Below are 20,508 nucleotides of genomic sequence, written 5' to 3'. Positions count from 1 at the left end.
AAAGGGAAAACTTCCATTCTGCGCTGTATGCAGATCTCCGTTCAGAATTTTGAAGTTCTGAAACTTCGATCATATGGTCTCCGTTGTCAATATGATAGTTACCAGGGATGGATGACTTCCCAAAGGATACTATTATGCATTTATTGGCATTTAGTTTTAGTCCATGGCTCTGATACCAGTTATTTATCTGTGTTAGTGACTCCTGGAGAAAATTTGTGTCAGTGTGAGATTCAATAACAGCTCCTAATTTGCAATCATCTGCAGATTTAGTCAGCCACAGACCACTGACATTGGCCTTGAATTCTGGGAAGTAAATGCAAAAAGGAGCAATCCAAACACTGATCCCTGAGGGACTGCACTTGTGACTGGCCTCTTTGTAGAGGTGGACTCCCCAATTCTAACTTCCTGGGTCCTGTCTGAGAGCCAGTTGGCTATCCACCGGGTGACATACAGGTTTGTACCTAACCTCTTGAGTTTGTCAACAATGCCTGAGTGGGGTATTGTGTCAAATGCCTTGGCCAGTTGAAGGTAGGCAGTGTGAACAATTTTGCCCTCATCCATTGCTTTGGTGACCTTCTCAAAGAAGTCTTCCAGGTTGAGTAGGCATGATCAGCCCTTGATAAAACCAAACTGGGTTGGGTCCAGTGTCTGGAGGTTTACTATATCTCTATTGATCATCTCCATGATTCTTTCCATGGCTTTACATATAAGACTGTTGAGACTTAGAAAGTAAGACTGGACACCCTTTGTTAAGGGCTTTAAAGTAGCTGATAAAGAGTAGCTGGTTGCAGTCAAAACTACTTTATAGTCTGGGCAAAAGGGGGCATAGCTAGTAAATATATGCTAGCCTTTCCCAGGTGTGCATGTGTGTGTGTGTGTGTGTGTGTGTGCGTGTGTGTGTGAGAGTGTTTGTGTATAAATCAAATCTCAAAGAGTGTGTGTGTTTCAGCTACTTGGGCAGGGACACAAAGCACTGGTTGGACAAATAGGGTGCTGGAGGCCTTGGCTTGATCACTCAGCTGAGATCTCTACTCTATAGCTGTGCCAGTGGCGAGTCTTATTGGGGATCTGGAGAAAGAGGGAGAAACCAGCCCCAGACTGACTGTGGACTCTGTGTGCTCTTAAGGGAAATTACACTTACAGTGTGTGTACTTGTCATCCTCCCAGTGTGTACGTCTCCCACTGTTGCTTGTTGTGAAGATTGAGGCTCCTTGATTACTGGGCCAGTGGTGGGGCATCACAGTATTAACCACTGGTTTATGCTGTGGCCTGACTGTTTCACTGAAGATGATTGTGCAATCACTGATTTTACACAAATGCCCCCACCTTACTAGGAGAATATCTGAGTTACATGAATACACTCGCTATCACAGTCCTTTTGTGGGGCATAAGCTAAGATTACAATTAATGTCCAGGCACTAATTCTGATGACATCTCTCATTGTCTTCTGAAACCTCTCCCTCACTGTAATCCCCACACCATTTCTAGTCTGTCCTACCCTGAATAGTAGATACTAGATCCCAAGCCAACTATATCTGGTGCACTGCTGTGCCATCTTGTCTCCTGGATACAGAGGATGTCCAGCCTCTTCCTGACCATCATGTCATCCAGTCCAAAGCTGTATCCTATCAGTAAACCTACACTGAGTGTAGCAATTCTTATTTCATGTTTGTCTGGTTAATTGGTTTTATGTCCAGTTTTCATTCTACAGAGCTGTCCCAGATAACACAAGCTGGGCAACTGGACACCAGCCAGCCAACCAGTAGCTTATTGACCCAGGGCTGCAAGGTTTTATGGCTAGCACATACTGGACAGTAGGGGACATAGACCTCTCCCACCATTAGCATGGATCCCAGGCATAAGTCATAGTAAGCCGTGTTCTCAACCCACTTATTACTGGCTAATATCCACGCCCAAAACATTAGTTAGCATGACTGAATTTCCTAGAGCTAAATTTTATACCTTCAGGTGGATAGCCCTGACATGTTGCACAGTCTGTGGTTTGTGTTTTTCTCTCTCGAGGATACTGTTCACCTCAGTTGATGCCCAAAGTGGTTGGTCAGTACATATCTCCCCCCACCCCCCAAAGGCACTATGTACAGTTTGTGCTGCTGCCTAGAACTCCCTTCCTGGGTGAGTTTTGAGGTGGAAATATTCAGCACTTTTTTATTAGGAGGTGAGAGAAACCCCACAGAGACAGATGGAGAATACGCCAGACTCCATACAGGCATTGTCTAGAGTTCAGGATCAAGCCTTGTACCTTGTGCATGGGAGGCAAAACTTTGAATGCCAGTCACACATCAAAATCTCTTTGAATCCCGAAAATTCAAACAAAAACAAAATGTTTTTTGCAGGAGAGCGAGCCACCTCCCCTGCAGCCCCACAGCCCCAGCTAATTATATATACCAACTCTAAGATCACAGTACAGTAGGGAAGTGGTAAATTCCCTGATCGTCACTGTACTGTGATCTTGCACATCTGAAGAGCCAGTGCATTTAATCTCAGCTGTACTAGACTTTTTGCAGTTTGACAAGATAACTTATCAATGGATTGAACAAAACCAATCAATGCATGTACATATATTAATTTACCTCATTTTCCATAAATGTTTAGTAATGCATTATAGGCACAAGCATACCTTCCTCACAATTCTCTCTGAAGTATTAACATATTTTCTTTCATTTAACAAATCATATGAAATCGAAACAACTGTAGTTACTCTCAGAAAGTTTTTAAATTGCATATTATTTCAAAGTAACATTCTGCAGTCATGTACCTACTCAATCTTTGTTCAATGTCAAATTTCCTGTGGATAATTGTTAAGTGAATGTTTTGTCCTATTGGCAACAGTGCAGTGGTTTAACTAGTAAAAGCTACTTAAATGTACAGGTGATGTTTCCCTTTCTCCACTATTGCAACATTGGAGTTGTAGAATATAATTTAAGGGGATGGGAGTATTCCCTCACATGAGGTATAGCCATACAAAAACAAGTGCTGTTTAGCTATTGTTTTCACTGTTTTGTCCATTGGTGAAAATGCATTCCGCCAGTAATCATGGATCCTGATGATTATGCATCTAATGTATGTCCTCTCACCAAATTATACAAAGCACACTGTATTCTAACATAACTGGTAAACACAGTCCATTCTTCATAGCCATTTGTCAGTAAACTATAAGAAAAGCCTTATAATCCTATCTGTTCCACATTTAGAAGATTTCAATGATTAGATCTAACCATATAGATGGAAGTTAAAGTAGAATTCTTTAGGTATTAACTGCAAACTGAACTTGCTCATCTTACCTATCCATGCATCATAAGAGTAGTTTGAGTTGGCTTCATTAAATGGTTACAGTATTTCTACTTTATTCACAACACACTGGGCTATGCAATGTCCTGTATAGTTACAGAGATATAAAATGTTAACATATTTCATTTGTTTGACTGAGTAATCCATTCCATCTGAGTTTTGTTCAGCTTTCAAAGAGGACAAACCTAGTTAATTGTATGCTATATCCATTTTTGTATGCTTAATAATTATTTTATATAATGCAGTATTGCTTGTGAATGTAGACAGCTTTTTAGACTGTGCATATTACTGAAATGTAATTTCTGGAAGAGTTTTTGATTTCTTCCCATGGCGGAAATGTGTTTGACACAAGTAACCACTCTCCCAATCCTTGATTTGTACTGTTTTCTTCTGCTCTGTGACTGTTTTACAGACTGTTATCTAAGACACTTGCTTGTATGGAATTCAGGGTTACACTGGACAATGTGTCTGCCAGTTTCTTAGGTAACTTTGCATGTAAAAGCTAATTATATAACATAGGTAACACTTGCCATTCCTTTCCAGATAATTCCAATTTTTGTCTATATGAACATGAACAATATTACTAGGTTTAAGCATGGATGCTTACTGCATTTATCTGTTTCAGTACATTTTTTTTCTTGAGGTCAAACCAGTGGAATCTGATTCTACTCATTTTTACAACAGTTTTAGGTCGCTTTCCTCTAATACTTTCTCATTTCTTCATTTGTTTTCTTTTTGTCAGAACCCGTTACGTGTATATATAAGCAAAGGCTTACCAGTGCACCTATGATCATTTTTGCATGGTATGTATATCCATCCATCCACAGCCTCTTTTCAAAGTTTTGCACATGGGTGTCACATCAGCAGTGAGAATCATCAAGCGCCTATGTTCACATTGAGAATCATCAAGAGCCTATGTTCACATTGAGAATCATCAAGAGCCTATGTTCACATTGTAAAGTGGCTAGACCTGTCCCTGCTGTACTTCTATACCACACAAATGCATGCACACTTATACCTATGATCAATTTAAAGTGTCCAGTCCACCAACTCCATTGTCTTTGGAATGTGGGAGGAAATCAGAACTACTTGAGAAAACACACTTTAACACAGAGAGAGCACACAAATGCCATACAGAAGTCCCCCAACCAGTAATCATACACCAGAGATCTTGATTTCTACGGCCCTATATATGTTTGTGTGTACATGTATGTATATATCTGTATATGGGTCTACTACCATAGATCAAAATTACACTATTTCAGAATATGATAGTAGTGTCCCACTAATGTGAAAGCGCACTTCAATGAAAGTGCACTTTTGCGAAAGTCACCAGAACGAATGAAGGGTTAGGGTTTGGGTTATGGATAATAGATAGCTAGTAGGGCTATCCACTATCCTTAATCCAAGCCCTAACCCTAAGGTCCGTGACTACTGCACCACAGTGCAGGAAATTATATTTCCTCCACTGAGCAGTAGTTACCAACCTATTTCCTGTAATGTGGTGTGGTAGTCGCGGACCTTAGGGTTAGGGCTTGGGTTAAGGATAGTGGATAGCCCTACTAGCTATCCACTAAGCTTAACCCAAGCCCTAACCCTAAGGTCCATCACTACCACACCACAGTGCAGGAAATGTCCCGTTCGACTTAGTGACTTTCGCAAAAGTGCACTTTCGTTGAAGTGCACTTTCACATTAGTGGGACACTTCTATTGTATTTCGAAATAACGTAATTGCATATATATTTTTTTTTTTTTTTTTTTTTTTTTTTTTTTTCTTGTTAAAGTGTAAACCTTGGTCCAGCTCCTCTTCCCCTCTCACCTCAGTGGCAGTATTGTCCATGGAGGACTGTCTGAAATCCTCCAATTATTTACATCTCTGCAAACATCAGCTGCCATTTACTGTTTCTGCTGACTGTGCCACAAATAATCTGAGTCTCACCCTAAGGAGGTGAACTGACCTCTTGCTGCCTAGAACACCAACAAATTAGCCACTTATTAACAGCCTGATGCCTTAACTGATCACTATTTGCAAGCACCAGGAGTAGAAGTGTTACCTCTTGAACTGCTCTGCTACCATTCCTTGTTTGTTCCTACTGTTTTGCAGCTGTTATTAAAGGGGAAATTCCCACAGTAGTACATTGCATTATGGTAATTTTAAAAATTTCTTAATGCTCTACTATGATTGTTCTTTAAGATTTATAACTATGTGATATTTGTGTAAGAAAGCTGCATAAAGTTCTGAATTTAGATAATGATCACTCTACATTTAAAACTTCAAGTCATTGAATAAGCCACGGATTAAATGCAAACATGCCAGTTCGCTGTATTCTGATCTAAATGGGCCTTTCTTGTGGTATGTCTCTAGCTCATGTTCTCAAAACTAGTCTATTTCAATTACAGCTTTCCTTAATTGCATTTTGTAATTAAAATGCTAACGTATCCCTTTTTACATGATCTCTTTGCACATTGTAGGTCTTGGCTAAAACCTTCAATATCCATTCTCCTTGCACTGGTAAATTTCTCATATTTTTTGCTTTCTTGTGGTTGAGTCATCCTGAAGGAGACCTCAACAATTGAAATGGTCTCTTTACTGGCAAGTAAATATGACCCCACCGTTTTCAACAAGATCCCAAAAATAATGGCAGACTCATACTTGAAAACTGTAAATGTCAACCAAAATAAGGCTTAATTGTTACACAGATAGTTTTAGGCAACAGTAGACTCTGTAGTTGCTAGGACCTTGAATGACAGCAGGATGTTTTACACTGATATTTTTATTTTAAAATTGTCAGAGCATGCCTCACTATTTCCGTATTAACGGTAATGTCGAGCAGTATTTATGTCCTTTGACAAAATAAATTCAGATTGTCAGCATGCTGAGCAAAATTATATGTGTGAGTGCCAAGAAATGTAAAATGTTTAATGTGCATTTATTTTTAAAGTTTTGGATTGACAGACATGCCAACGTATGCATTAATGTTTGAGAATACTGCATTCCAGTATTCCTTATTATAACTCCGTTACATATACAATGATAAGTGCTTTTGTCTCACCGAGACTTCGTCAGATAACCTTTTACCATTGCTTCTTGCTTTAAATATCTTTCATCATCAATTAATTAAGCAGCTTAACAAGTTATTAACCATCAAGGTACCAAGACCTTAAAATAGCGTATGCAAAATGTTAACTATCATTTATACAAAAAACATCTGAATTAAAAGCGTGTCTTTTTAATTGCAAAAGAGTCATAAAAAATAAGTATTTTAAATTGTTCAGACATTGCATTAACAATGGAAGTTGTCCTTTACACAATAGCTGCCTTCTCCTTAAGTATAGATTTAAGGACGCAAATTCATTGAGCTTATGGGGAAAATGGCATTTAATCTAAGCTGCCACACTAATTCTTTCTTTATTAATGTTAATTTCCAGTCGCCACCAGCAGGTTTGGGTTTTGTAGTGTCTATAATCCCAAATCTACATTTTGTAAAGGTAGTACATAACTTGGAGTGCTTAAAAAGAGCTTTAGTCTCTTTTTTTATACTTATTCCGTATGCCTGCTCATAAATTCTAGTTTTTAAAGTTCTCTTGGTCTTGCCTATATAAAAGGCAGGACACCCTTCACATTTAGCTAAATAAATTAACTTACTGGAGCAACAATTCCAAATTCTGAATTCAGCTTTACTACACAACCCATTTTCCAAAGACATACTTTCACCCCTTTGTATAAAAGGGCATTGCTTACACATGCCGCATGGTGGTGTCCCCCCTTTTGTGACCAGTGACATTGGGCACAATACCTTCAAATATATGTTTGAAGTTTCTTCCTGTTTTGAAAGTGAACACAGGTACTTGTCCAGCAACTTTATATTGATCCTTGTTTACTTTAAAACTATTCCAATTTTTCCTGACTATATCCTGGATTTGTTTAGTGCGCTGATTAAATTCCATAAGTAAGGCTTTCTCTAGAAGATGACATTAAGGAGATAAGCTGTCTCTGATACTTTATATAAAACACCACATACAGATATGGATATATCCACATATCAATTGCTATGTATGAAAGTATGCAGTTAAATAGCACAGTGTCATATATTTGAATATACAGCACTTTGGAAACATTGTCATGGGTATTCTATGTATACTAGGTAGACTTCTGTGGATACAGACTGTTTATGAGGATGTTTATGAAAACTTGATATACTTTACACATTTTTATTAGTATTTCCAAATGTAAACAACTTAGAAGTATACAGTTTTATGGGGAATGTAACATTAATAAGGATACAATTGCAACTGATGCTTTTGGCATTGATGAACAGTTTATTTTTTCAGTGATTTATGTCCACTGATTTTTTCACAGAAACAGTTTTGAAAGATGTAGTTTAACAGTCATTAAGTAATTTCTTTGCAGAGACTGTGGACAACAACATGACAGTTAATGATTTTGGCAACATTTACAGTTTGGGAAGCATTTGTGCTGGTAGCATGGATTGCATCATGGGTGCAGTCAGTGACATCAGTGATACTGAGGACACATGTATTATAAAGCAATGCAGAAACTACTGTAGGATCATGCTGAGTATGGCAAGATAACTGTGGTGTCACTGGCAGCCCTGCAGAGGACATCAGACACCATGATGCATATTGCTTTAGTAATATTTATTTTCAGCTATATGTAGGACCTATGGATGGTATAGACATCCATGTCATGGATCAGTGCATATTTTTATTTGTGTTTTTTTTTTTTTTTTTTTCTTAACAAGGTAGGTAGACTTGACCATATACTTCTTACAGTCAGGAAATGAGTCATTACATATTGCAATATATGGTTAAGATGGACAAAATGCATATTTGCAAAACAACCAGCATCAGAATTAGCCATTTTAAAGACTTAAACCTTGCCTGTGATATAAATAGGACCTGCTTGAGAGAAAGGTATGTATCCCATAGATAACCCCTTCTCTGGAACAGGACTACCTATCCATGTAAAGCAGAGTTTACCCAGCTCAATTTAAGTGTAACTTAGACAATTGGATGGGTAACAAGAAATTCATCTCTGGTTTGACACTTGTAAAGGGATCATTTCCTAGGCCCCTGCTTGTAAATGTTTTCAACTCCCATGCCCTCCTTTTACTTATCAAGGGAACCAGAGCTTATCAGCGATTTGAAATGCATGGCTAGGCTTAAAAAGGCTCCAGTGGTCATTAACCTAATACACACATATAAACCTTTGATTGTAGTAGAACATAATGGTTAAAGTGTTTATCTCACAGACAAAAGGTGAAAAACTTGATTCTTGCCCCTGCACACTGTCTGGATATTGGTTAGGTATGTAATAGTCTGAAGAATGACTGTCTAGTCTTTGCCTATGAACCTATAACGGTCCTTTTTGCTTGGATTTTGAGTGCAGAAAAGTGCCAATGATGGGATGCCAACACTGCCAGACTTGCTGTAGTTTGCAAGGGCATTGGAAATGCTGCTGCAATGGCTTTAATTTTTATAATGAAGAATGACCATTTCATTTCTGCACTGTTAGCAGCATTTTATATTTGTACCTTAGTTTTATCTGTTACAGAGTGATTTTCCATTTGTAAACATGAATTCTGATATTTTTACATTTTTATTTATTTTTTATTTCATTTGACATTTGTTTACTGGGAAAGTCTGACTGGGATAACATCTCATTTTCAGCAGAGGCCTGTGGAGAAAAGCCACACATTGACATAATATGGTTACAGATAAACTTATAACAAACCTAATACAGAAGAGTGACAGAATGAAGAATTTCAAAGCTTCAGTTCCCACAGTGTGAACACACACACACACACACACACACACACACACATATATATATATATATATATATATATATATATATGGGTCTACTTTCGATAATTGAAATACCACTTACCAGACTTTTAAATCGCCGAGATGAAAGCACCGAAAATCCACTTAAACGAACACTGACAACACCAACAAAAGAAATACAGGTAAGAGTCACTTGTCCACCAAGGTGAATCTTTCCCCTTTCCCCCCTGCAGTGCAATCTCAGAGTTGGTATATTTACTTAGGGGGGTGTGTGGGAGCACAGCTCCCCTCATGGGTGGGTTTCATGCGGTTCAATTTTCCTGTTTTACTGTGGTGCGACCAAATTGTTACTTACAGTACCGGTAGTTTTTGTCAGCATTGTCAGTGTTCATTTCAGAGGATTTTTGGTGATTTCATCTCAGTGATTTCAAAGTAGGGTAAGTGGTATTTCGATTATCTAAAGTAGACCCATATATATATATATATATATATATATATATATATATATATATATATATCTACCTGGAAATATTTGGACAGATATGAGTCTGAAAAAGAACATTGTAATATTTAAAGAACTCACAAGTTGCAATTCATAGAGATGACATCAAACACAACACTGGACTAGTTCAGACTGGGGTAGTGCAGGAGTAGATCCAAGTGTTATTTAGGTAACCATTTGGAAGATGTTTGAAGTTGGACAGGTTAGAAGTAGATCTAATTTGTAGAAATATAGAATTCTATTTCTTAGCCACAGTGTATGAGCAGTTACTCAAGCCAGAGGAATTGTGGGGTTTATATATGGTGAGCCGATGTTGTTCATCCAATCAGATTACATTAGGGTGGTAGGAACAGAGAATAGGAATAACAGCAGGGCAGTTGTCAGCTTTGTGAATAATGCTGTGTGTGCAGATAAGCTGCATGTAATCTAATTGTTGAGACACTGAGCCAATGAGCCAATGAAATGCCTTAAAATGGTGGATGTAGTATTATTGTTGGTGGCAATGTTTGCAGCCTTATTATAGCATGCTTCCAGCTTATTTCTAACTGTATCCTGAAGGTTGGTTAGGATGGGTGTACCATATAAGAGAGATGTGAGAAGGTAGGTAGTGTCAGGAGTGGTTATGGTGTTGCTGCTAAGGACATTTTTATGCTTGTTGAGCATTTCACATTTTTGGTGAGTCCTTTTTATGTTATTTTGAATATGCAAGTAAAAATGTAAGGCTATCATGTAGAATCCCACCAATAAGTTTTGTTTGGAGAAGCTACTTCAGTTTCAGTTTTTGTTTATTGGAAAGATTTTGAAAGGCATGTGATTTGGGGGAAATTGCAGTAACATTGTTTTTTTAGAGTTCAGTAGTAGCTGGACATTATGGGGCCACTTCTCAACTGACGATAAAAGCTTGTTGTGTAATATGAAGGAGTTGAGAAAGATTATTAGATGCACATAGAAGTGTGGAGCCATAAGCATATTGTAATAGAGAGGCTGGGCCTAATGATGTCTTCCCTTATATACATGCATGATGATGAATGTAAGCTCATTTGAGTAAAAACAGTGGACCTTTTCATGCATGCTATCACTCTGTCTGTCCTGTTGTATGCCAGTAGTTTGTTGTCTGGGTTAACCTGTACATACATATCTTACCGGGTGCCTAAGCTCATGCCCACCATCCAACAGTCCTGGACTGTAATGTATTGCTTTTTTTTACATTTTTGCAGGGCTGTAATCCACCCTGCACCCCCACACCCCCTCCAAGTTAAATATACCAACTCCAAGATAGCACTACATTGAGAAAAAGGGTAAATGCTCCCATGGCATACCCACATCTTAGCAAACTGCCCAGTGAGTTACACCCATGTACAGGATCACCATTGCCTGCACCAACTTTTAAAATCCCAGCATTTGCACTATTTAAAAACTATATATATAGAGAGAGAGACAGACAGACAGAGATTTATAAGGACAATGTCCTGTGGTGGGAAGTTTACAACTCTGACCTATTATACATTTATGTAAATTTCACTTTACAGAAGCATTTTATAGTCAAATGGGGTGGTGGGTAAGAATAGGGATAGAATGTGTGGAACCACTTGAAATATGCATTTATCTCATAATTGTTGCTGCATCTATTAAAGTTACTGTACAGTTTGTTACATATTACAACTTTCTGTTTTGCTTTTTATATGTGCAACATACTGCCTTTCTGTTACACCTGGACAATACCAGCAGTGCTCAGTTGTTATCAGTGTACTACCCTGGAAAACACATCAATGTTTGCATTTTTTCTAATATAAGTATGCTGTAGAGTCAGAGCCTACCCTAGTAAGGACTAAACATATTGCAGGACAAACTTGTAGAGAGGAAGCTATTCTATTATCATATGCATAAACACTGCACACCCACTTAAGAGCCATCCAGGTTATTGCCAGTTCATGTGGCTTAATGTTTGGATATGGGAAGAAACTGGAAACCATGACAAAACACAGGTAAGGACACATATGTTTATCATAGAAGGCACCCCAGCCAGGAACCAAACCAGAGTACCAGATGTATAATACAGCAACACTAACTGCTGCATCTCTTATCAACCGCAGTGGATATTAGAGAAAATATTTATTCAATGCTGCTTAACACTGTTATGAATAAAGAAACATTTTCGTTGCATACATCTGCATTCTTTCCTCCTTCTGTCAGGTGTCATAAAATCCTTGAAACCTTAGTCTCGTCCATTTCTGTTATGCAAACAATAATAAAGAGAAGCAGTGGTATATAGAAATGAGCCTTTATATACTATCCTGTCGTGTTCATGTAATTATATCCAAGTGGACATTTAATTAGTGCACAACATAGCTCAGTTTCCTTTCTAGAGTAACATAATTCATTGTTTTGCAACTCCTAGAAATGTAAAATCATTATCACTGAGATAAATATTCATATTCCAATTAGCATGTAGTTTCATCGTTATAGGGATAAACAAATGACCTTCAATATAAGCTGAAATGAGTGGGAACACAAAGGAGAGCAGGCCATGTTAGCAAAGCTGTTTTCAGTCACAAAGGTTAAGCAGACCTGTTAATTAATTATCAGTGTCACGCAACCATTTATGCATGTGAGACTGCAGTGATGCATTTGCATTATATGGAGTGCACTGCCCTGTTGTAGTGATAGATTACCCCAGCACTTTACAACCTTGCAAACAAAGTCAGCTATAGTATTTTTATCTTCTTCTTCCACTTTGCAAAAGGATAATAAGGATTAATATATAATGTAATACATAGTATGCAGCCCACACATAAAATAGCATTCTGATCTCAGTCAAGACTTCAAAGTTGTGGTATTCTACAGACTGAAAAATTGCACTTAATAGCTTGAATATATTTCCTGTGCTTCTGCTATAAATAACTTTCAGACAGTAACTCTATGGCACAGATTCTCAGGAAGCATGCACTCCTGTGCAATGCAAAATAGCAAGCAGCCTATAGTGTGCCATGGACTGTTGTTGGGTGGATATGTAACATGGCTTGCACAGTGCAAGCAGTCTACTAAGAAAAAGACTGCATAATAAAACAGACAAGATGCAATATGTGAAGAACTAGCACATGCCAGATTTAGTGAAGGCATCACACTTGAAAGGAGTATGCGTCCAGAACTGTGGACACCACATGAAAAACTGTGTTCCCAACAACAAACAAGGTATGAGGGGTGCAACAAAAAGCAGAGGAACACCTTGGTGATGATTGATAGGGCAGGTTATGTGAAGAGACTGGGCAGCCAAGTGCGGAACAGGAAAGGAAAGAAATTGTATGAATAATGGAGGTCAGCAGAGGACAACGGCTCACTAACGCCTTTCTAGGCAGGAATGGATAAGGATATGGTAGGGCAGCAGAGCTGCCATGAAGGAATTGTCAGTAATGAAAGAAGCCTGGCGATGAATGGCAGAGCTGAATGCACTAACAATGAAAATTAATTGAGGTGACTATGTTAATGGAGATATGGACCAGCCATGGGAAGGTAACATGACATGTTTCTATCATGCACTGCATGTTCAGGAAAGACAGGATAGTGAAGGATAAAATGCCTAAACAGAAGTGTTAGAAGTTCAGTGATTGAGAATGGTAATCTAAGAAAGTATAAAAAGAATTTAAAAAGGCTGCAAGGCAGAGAGAAAGAGGAAGACATTCTGTTTCTGAGAGATGAGGACAACAATAAGGTGAAAGAAAGAAGTGATACAGCAATTTTTGGAAACAAAGTGGGATTACTTGATGGTTACATGTGGGCTGTAAAAAATGTAGGGAAATATGACAAAAAGGAGGAAGTGGAAATGGACAAAAAGTAGAAGACATTAAGACTAGGAAGTACTTTTTCTTGAGGTACACATGGAACAGAAAAATGTGATGAGATGAAGTATTCTAAGATGATCAACTGCATAATGAGATAAAGAAAAAATGCTGTTTTGCACTAGAGTTCATCAAAATGCATATGGGATGGTATGAATTTGTGGAAGTGCTGTGAAATACAGGGAGACTAGGCAGATGATAGATTAGCAATAAATGAGGTAGAAAGAGCTGTTGAGTGGAGTGGTCTGATGGGAGATAAGGTGCCAGACACAAGTTGATGTCCCATTGATGTTCCTTCATAGGTTTGCTAGGGATTTACTATATCTGCTGACAGAACTACTTAACAAGTCAAATTTTGAGGTGGTGACCCCAGGGGCCACAGACAAGCCCTGGTGGTTTCTGACTACATGGGTGGAGTGAAGATTAAGCCAGAAAACTATAGGCTGGTGAGACACCCTTAAGAAGCTGACTATTTTAAGGCATTTATTCATTAATTTTATTCTAATAAGATATTCATTATGTACACTGCCATAGGATTTATTGTAATTGATGTGGACATGTGCATGCTTGTGTGTGTGCTTTTGTCAATTAGCAGAGAGGTTAAACAAATTACTGTAGTCATATATTCTTTTTATTTTATTTTACTCTGATATCTGAAATGTAAGTAGTCAATAAGTCTGGCTTTAACTGAGGATATAATGTAGTCTGTAGAAGATGGTGACTGATGCTGATGTCATTTGCACAAGATAAGTCATTATTCTGGCTTTGCAGAACTAGTGTATATTTGTCTGAAACATGTTGTAATATTTGGCCAAGTTTGTGTAAATCAAAATTAAAATACTTTACTGTGCCCTTTCTATCATATTTGGTCATTTGAGGTATACAAAAATCACCAATGTGGCTATAACTGCTGAGTAACAGAGCTGTTTGCAGATGAAAGTTAGAAGGCATCTGTCATTTGATAATGTTAAACAATCTTTATTCTGGCTTTGCAAGTCTAATATGCATTTGTGCACAGCTGGAATCGTTTATTGTGGCTACCATCTGTCTGAAACAACAATGACATTTTCTTACTGTGGCCACTATGGTTGCATCACAATCAGACATCTGAGGTGTGCATAGTTAATAAATCTGTAATGAATTTCTGGCTATGGAGGCATTGGTGAATACAAATAACTGACTCTGCTGCCATTTGCACAAGTTAAGCAGTCCTTTTTCTGAGTTTGAAAAAGTAGTGAGGATTTGTGTGAAGCCTACTACAGTACTTTACTGTGGCTATAGTTTAACACAATCATATAACTGAGGTGAGCACAGTCAATGCAGAGGCTGTAATTTATATGCATGTGGGCTGTCCGTGATGAAAATGACTGTGAGCGAAGGCCGGATTGCAGTGTATCTCAAAGTAGCAAGTTGGCCATAATGTTTTTACTTTCCAGAACAGTCAAACAACAGCATTGTACCTAGTGATTAGTGGTCTGGGCTAGATGTGTGTGACAGCATCTGATAATTAGCACAGTAGCACAAAGAGTAGCATTGGCTTCTCACAGCTCTTGTGTCTCTTGTTGAGTTATTGGTTCTGATTCCTTCTGTTTTGATTGTGTGTGTATACCCCTGTCTCTTTGCAAGTTTTATCCAGGTGTCTGGTATACTTCCCATTAATTTTCAGATGTATAATATATGCTTTTGGCCACTATCACTTTTTGTTTCATTCCAATATAACACTAGAGGGGTATGAAAAAGTAGATATCATTTTTGGAGTAATAGGGAGGCAGGTACTTTTCCTAGGTAGTATTTATATATCTGCACAAGCATCTTTGCTGTTTATTTGGACTACAATTTTGTGCTTTAAGTTTTAGACATAACGTATGTTTCCTTGAGAGAAAAAAAATAGACTGAATTTCTTTCATTACTCATGATTTTGTTTGGGTCAGCAGCAGAACACAGGACTGTAAAAGCACTCTACGATTTACTGCAGAACATCAATAACCCTATGGCTTTTGGGGTCTAATGCCCCATATCCTCCAATTTAATTCAATTATTTTCTCCAAGCCTATTACAGCTTTGTTTAGGAAAGTTACAGTATGATAAAATGAGGGAGTAATAGCTAAAAAGACAAAGTTTGAAAAATAAGTAGTTTATCTGGATGTTGTGGATTATTGATGTGTGGAAAACATGGGATGTTCACTGGGAATGAGCAAGGAGGGCCAGTGTGCAAAAAGGGTGATGGCATAGTGTCCTTTGCCCTTAACTGAACTTCACCTATTGATCAGAGTTACAAGGCAAATGAGCCACACGTCCATTTCCGCCTCACAAGATAAATGGATTTCTTTACTATTGTACCATGATGGTCAGATGTGAGGCAGCTATCCAGCCAAGTGCTGAGGTCTCTTAAGACCTTTTCATTTTGAAGTGGTGTGTCCTCTATGCTATAAGCTGATGCTAGGGGGTACCTAAAAAATACTACACTGTTGCACTTTTTGGCACTGAGATTGAGGCTATTTTTAGTACACCAGCCATTGAAAAATGTAAGCTCTAACTGGATTGCTTGCATATCAGAGGGGGATTAGATTAGATTAGATGAGATCTATGAGCTTACAATCATCTGAAAACTTTGGTTAACAAAGATCCTCATATGAAAAGTAGAGTTTAAATGAGAAGTAGATGATGGACAACAGAGGTCTCAGCACAGATCCCTGTGGAACTCCACTGGTCACCTTCATATTCTCAGAGGATACACCACCATCTCTTATTGTGTGAGTCCTATCTAACCAGTTGCCTAGCCACTTAACCACATATAAGTCAGTTTAGAATGCCTTCCACTTGGCCACTAAATTTGCATGTCGTATGGTATGAAATGCCTCAACAAAGTCAAGGCACATTGTGTGGATAGTTTGTCCATAGTCTACAACCTGAGTACCCCTCTTAAAAAAGTTCACAAGATTCAGTAGATAGGATTTACCCTGATAGAATTAGTGATATCATAGTTAATTAGGTCAATTATGATATGTTCCATGGCTTTGGATATAAGACAAGACCAATTCCTGGTGTCTGTCATAGCACCACCTTTATGGAGTGGCATTACAATAGCTGTGTACCATTCCCATAAAAAAAAGACAGGGGTTAGCCTCAGGTTGAAGAGACTAAGGAATGAGTGCATTAATGCTTGCTTATTGCTGTTAATAAGAGAACTGGGTATGCTGTCACACCCCATGGATGAGGTATTCTTTGTTTTAGAGAGTACCTTCAATGCCTTCTGTATGTGCTTTTTCATGACAGTTGGAGGCTTGATTCTATTAAGGATAAGAGATTTTGGAATAGATGTCACTGGGGTGAAGTTGGCACTAAATCTATTTGCCCGTATGTTGGCAATGTCCACCATATCACATTAGTACCATTTTGAATATGCTCAGAGAAATGTTGGGTGTTATTTCTTAGTTTTCTGAGATATATTGCTAGTCTGAGTTCATGAGATGCCTTTATTTTTCTTATGTACTTTCTTAGTGATTTTAATTATTTGTTGTTCTTAATTTGGGGGTGGGTCATTTGTACTATGATATACAAATTTAGGAGTTTCTTCCTTTTATTACAAGATTTATTAATGCTTGAGGACCATCGTGACATTTTTCTTTTAGACCTTTCCCATTTGCTTGGGCATAGTTGGGAGTGCTAGTTAAATACAGTTGCCCAGTAGAACATTTCTGCATAACCATTTGCAGTACCAACATTATGGGTAATACCGTTACACTTGAATTTAGAGACTTTATCATAGAACTGTAGGAAATTAGTATGTCTGAGGTTCTAGAATTCTGTGATATGTGTTTCTGATGGTATGGATATTCTGATGGAGAAGGTTACTAGTCTGTGGTCTGACTTGACCAATGAGTGGGATGCCTTGGGTTTGGGACATACAGGGGCTAAGTTTGGTAGGACCAGATCAACTATATTCTATGCTCTGCTTGGTGGTTTAACAGTCTGATCCAGGGAGTATTTGTTTATAAAATCTAAGCATTTCTGTGTATATCCTATGCTGGTGACATAGGACCCCTCCCCCCACAAGGAAATCAATGTATGGTTAAAATCACCTAAGATAACAGTTTTCCTACTTTTGTGACTTTTATCCAGAATATTTAGGAGTGCCATGTGATTTTCTGGAGACATGGAGGGGGGTTCTATACCACACTATGAGCTGATAGCTGATGTTATTTATCATGATTTGAGTCTCTCTAAAAGTTTCTGCTTCAGTGTTCTTACGTATATGTCTTGAGGTAATGTGGTTTCTAAAAAATATGGATATGCCACCAGTTTCTGACATGTCTAAATGAGTGATAAACACAAAACCAAGGTTTTGAGGGAACACTCACTGGGCATGTAAACCAGGTTTCTGTAACAACACATACATGGATGTACTCCAAATGAGCTGATAGCTGATGTTATTTATCATGATTTGAGTCTCTCTAAAAGTTTCTGCTTCAGTGTTCTTACGTATATATCTTGAGGTAATGTGGTTTCTAACAAATATGGATATGCCACCAGTTTCTGACAGGTCTAAATGAGCGATAAACACAAAACCAAGATTTTGCGGGAACACTCACTGGGCATGTAAACCAGGTTTCTGTAACAACACATACATGGATGTACTCCAAATGTAGGAGAACTTCATTGTCCAGCAGTTTGTTGTTTACATGTGTAACATTAACTAGAGCCACCATGAAATGGTCCAATGGTTTATTTGTTTTAGAGGTTAAGTTGAGAGGTCCATCATCTGGACCTTGCCTAAAAAGGCACAATGGGGCTGCAAAATCTTTTAACACTATGTAGAATCCTTCAACTATAAGTTGCAAACCATCCCTGGTAAAGCAAGAGCAATTATCACGTATCTTATTGCATGCTGATACATCCTAGTGCCCCCCCTAGGATGACATCAAGTGTTTACACAAATGTTACAGGTCAGTCATCATTTCTTTATACCTCTGCATCATTTTTGGTGATGGAAGGATTCCAGTCTCTAATAGGGTCTTTCAGTCATTTATGACACACAAGGACAACTCTGTCATGCCTCTCTCCATATCTCGCAAGGTTGTTTACTGTATCTTCAAGTCATAACCATGCTGTACTCATGTTTGTCTGGTTTAAAGGTCCTAAGATGCCATGTAGCATCAGCAATCTTGGTTCCTGATAGACAGCTCACTCTATTTTTGTCCAGCCTCATGAATGCAGAATCCATGTGTCTGACTATAGAGGCACAGATCAATAATACATTTCTATTTTCTATTTGTGTTTGAAGATTACTTAGGTGTAATTGGTCTAGGATGTGCTGTTCCCTGGTGCATCTCAGCTGGGTTGTCACTAGTTCATGTTGCAGTGTTTAGTTTACAATGAGTTAAGCATCTACTAGTCTGCTGCTGATTGGGCAAGGATTTTTGCAGTGCCTTAGCATATGATAATATTGTGTGTATACATACCTCTCAGGACAAAAAAATCTGTACAAAGCAAAAAATAATTGAGCTACAAAGCCCCCAGTATAGGGAAAATTTTAAATATTGCTCTTATAATCTTAGAATGTTGCTAGAATAAAAGGTCTTGTGTTACCGCATATTTTCTGAAGGATATGAGGTCTGAAACTCAAATACCCGTCCTTAGCTAGTGAATTCAGTCCTTACTAATTTGCCACAAAAATCCAGAAAACAACACATTTTATGCGGAATGGACCAAAAATATGAGTCAAAAATTTTGACATTCCGTGAAAATCTGGACAGCTGAGAGGTATGTGTATATATGTGCAAATTATGATGTAGCTGAGGGATGCCTACATGATGGGTTTGATTGTGAGAGTTTGGCCTTGAATTTGGCCTGGCACTTGCAGCTCTCACAAATAGACAGTGACAAGTTAAGATGAGATAATTGTCTGTAAACATCAGGGAATTCTTACATTGCCTGTGTATACCAAATGTTACGAGGCTAGAAACTGAGGGTAGACTAGTGTGAATTTTGACCAAGGGTACAAGGTTTCTCAGGGAAGAATAAGAGATATAATAGTGTTTCCTGCTCCTGTTGATTACTGTCAGACATACATCAGTGGTTTTGTGCTTACCACTCATTTAGAGCTGATGGAAACTGTGGTGGCATATCCATATTTGTTAAGAGACCACATTACGTTGTGACATGTACCTAAAGACCCTCAAGTGGAGTTTATAGAGACTGAAGTCATGCTAAAGAAGTTCAGGTATCAGCTCATAGTGTCTTCAATGATCGGTACTAAGAAATTCTGTGGATGAAAGTGATTGACATCATCTGTTGCATAATCATGGGTAATGGCCATTGACTGCCATAATATTGTTCGGCCCCATTTCAAATATCCTCGCCAGTTCAGTTACTTCCTGAAGCCACCCCTTGCTTTGAAGTCTCCAGTCAACACTGAAAATTAGGCAAACAAAAGAAAAAAACTGGAAAGTCTGCAGCTAGAAGATGAAGTAAATGATCAAACCACAGCCAACATCCTATTTATATAATTTTGTATTACATACTGAAATTGTGGCCAACATAGCTAAATACCAAGGTAACCACAGGAATATCCCATAATTTGCCTTACTTTAGGAAAAAGGATCTCTTGGCCCAATTCCTAACTTCACAGTCCTTAAACTGCCTGAAAATCAAATCAATCTTATAGTGAGTAAGTGAGCTCAACTCTTAAGGCCAGGAAATAAAGTTGAATTATCCAAAGTGAGTATTTGAACTCACATAAAACAATTTTACAGACCCTGAGATACTCGTGGCCTGCTAAAAGCTGCAGTTTTTAAAATATTTTTTGAATGTGTGCAGATCTGATTTAATTTAAAATCCATGTTATGTTTCTTGTTATATTAAAATATTTTTTTATTGACGAATGTATGTACTGCATGCTGCATAGTAAGCTGTATATCTCTAAATATTTATTACATAGCTGCATGAAGTATCATGTCATATGGTAGAAAGGACTCTTGAATGCTAGCCATACACCCACAGTGTCTGTATCTGACAGACATTCCAGCTAATATGTAGACATGCACCAGGCTA

The sequence above is a fragment of the Protopterus annectens genome, chromosome 4.part1 (assembly GCF_019279795.1).
Source record: "Protopterus annectens isolate FY-2018-M chromosome 4.part1, PAN1.0, whole genome shotgun sequence".
NCBI lineage: Eukaryota > Metazoa > Chordata > Ceratodontiformes > Protopteridae > Protopterus > Protopterus annectens.
The sequence above is the reverse complement of the archived record's forward strand: the minus strand, read 5'-3'. Positions refer to the sequence as shown.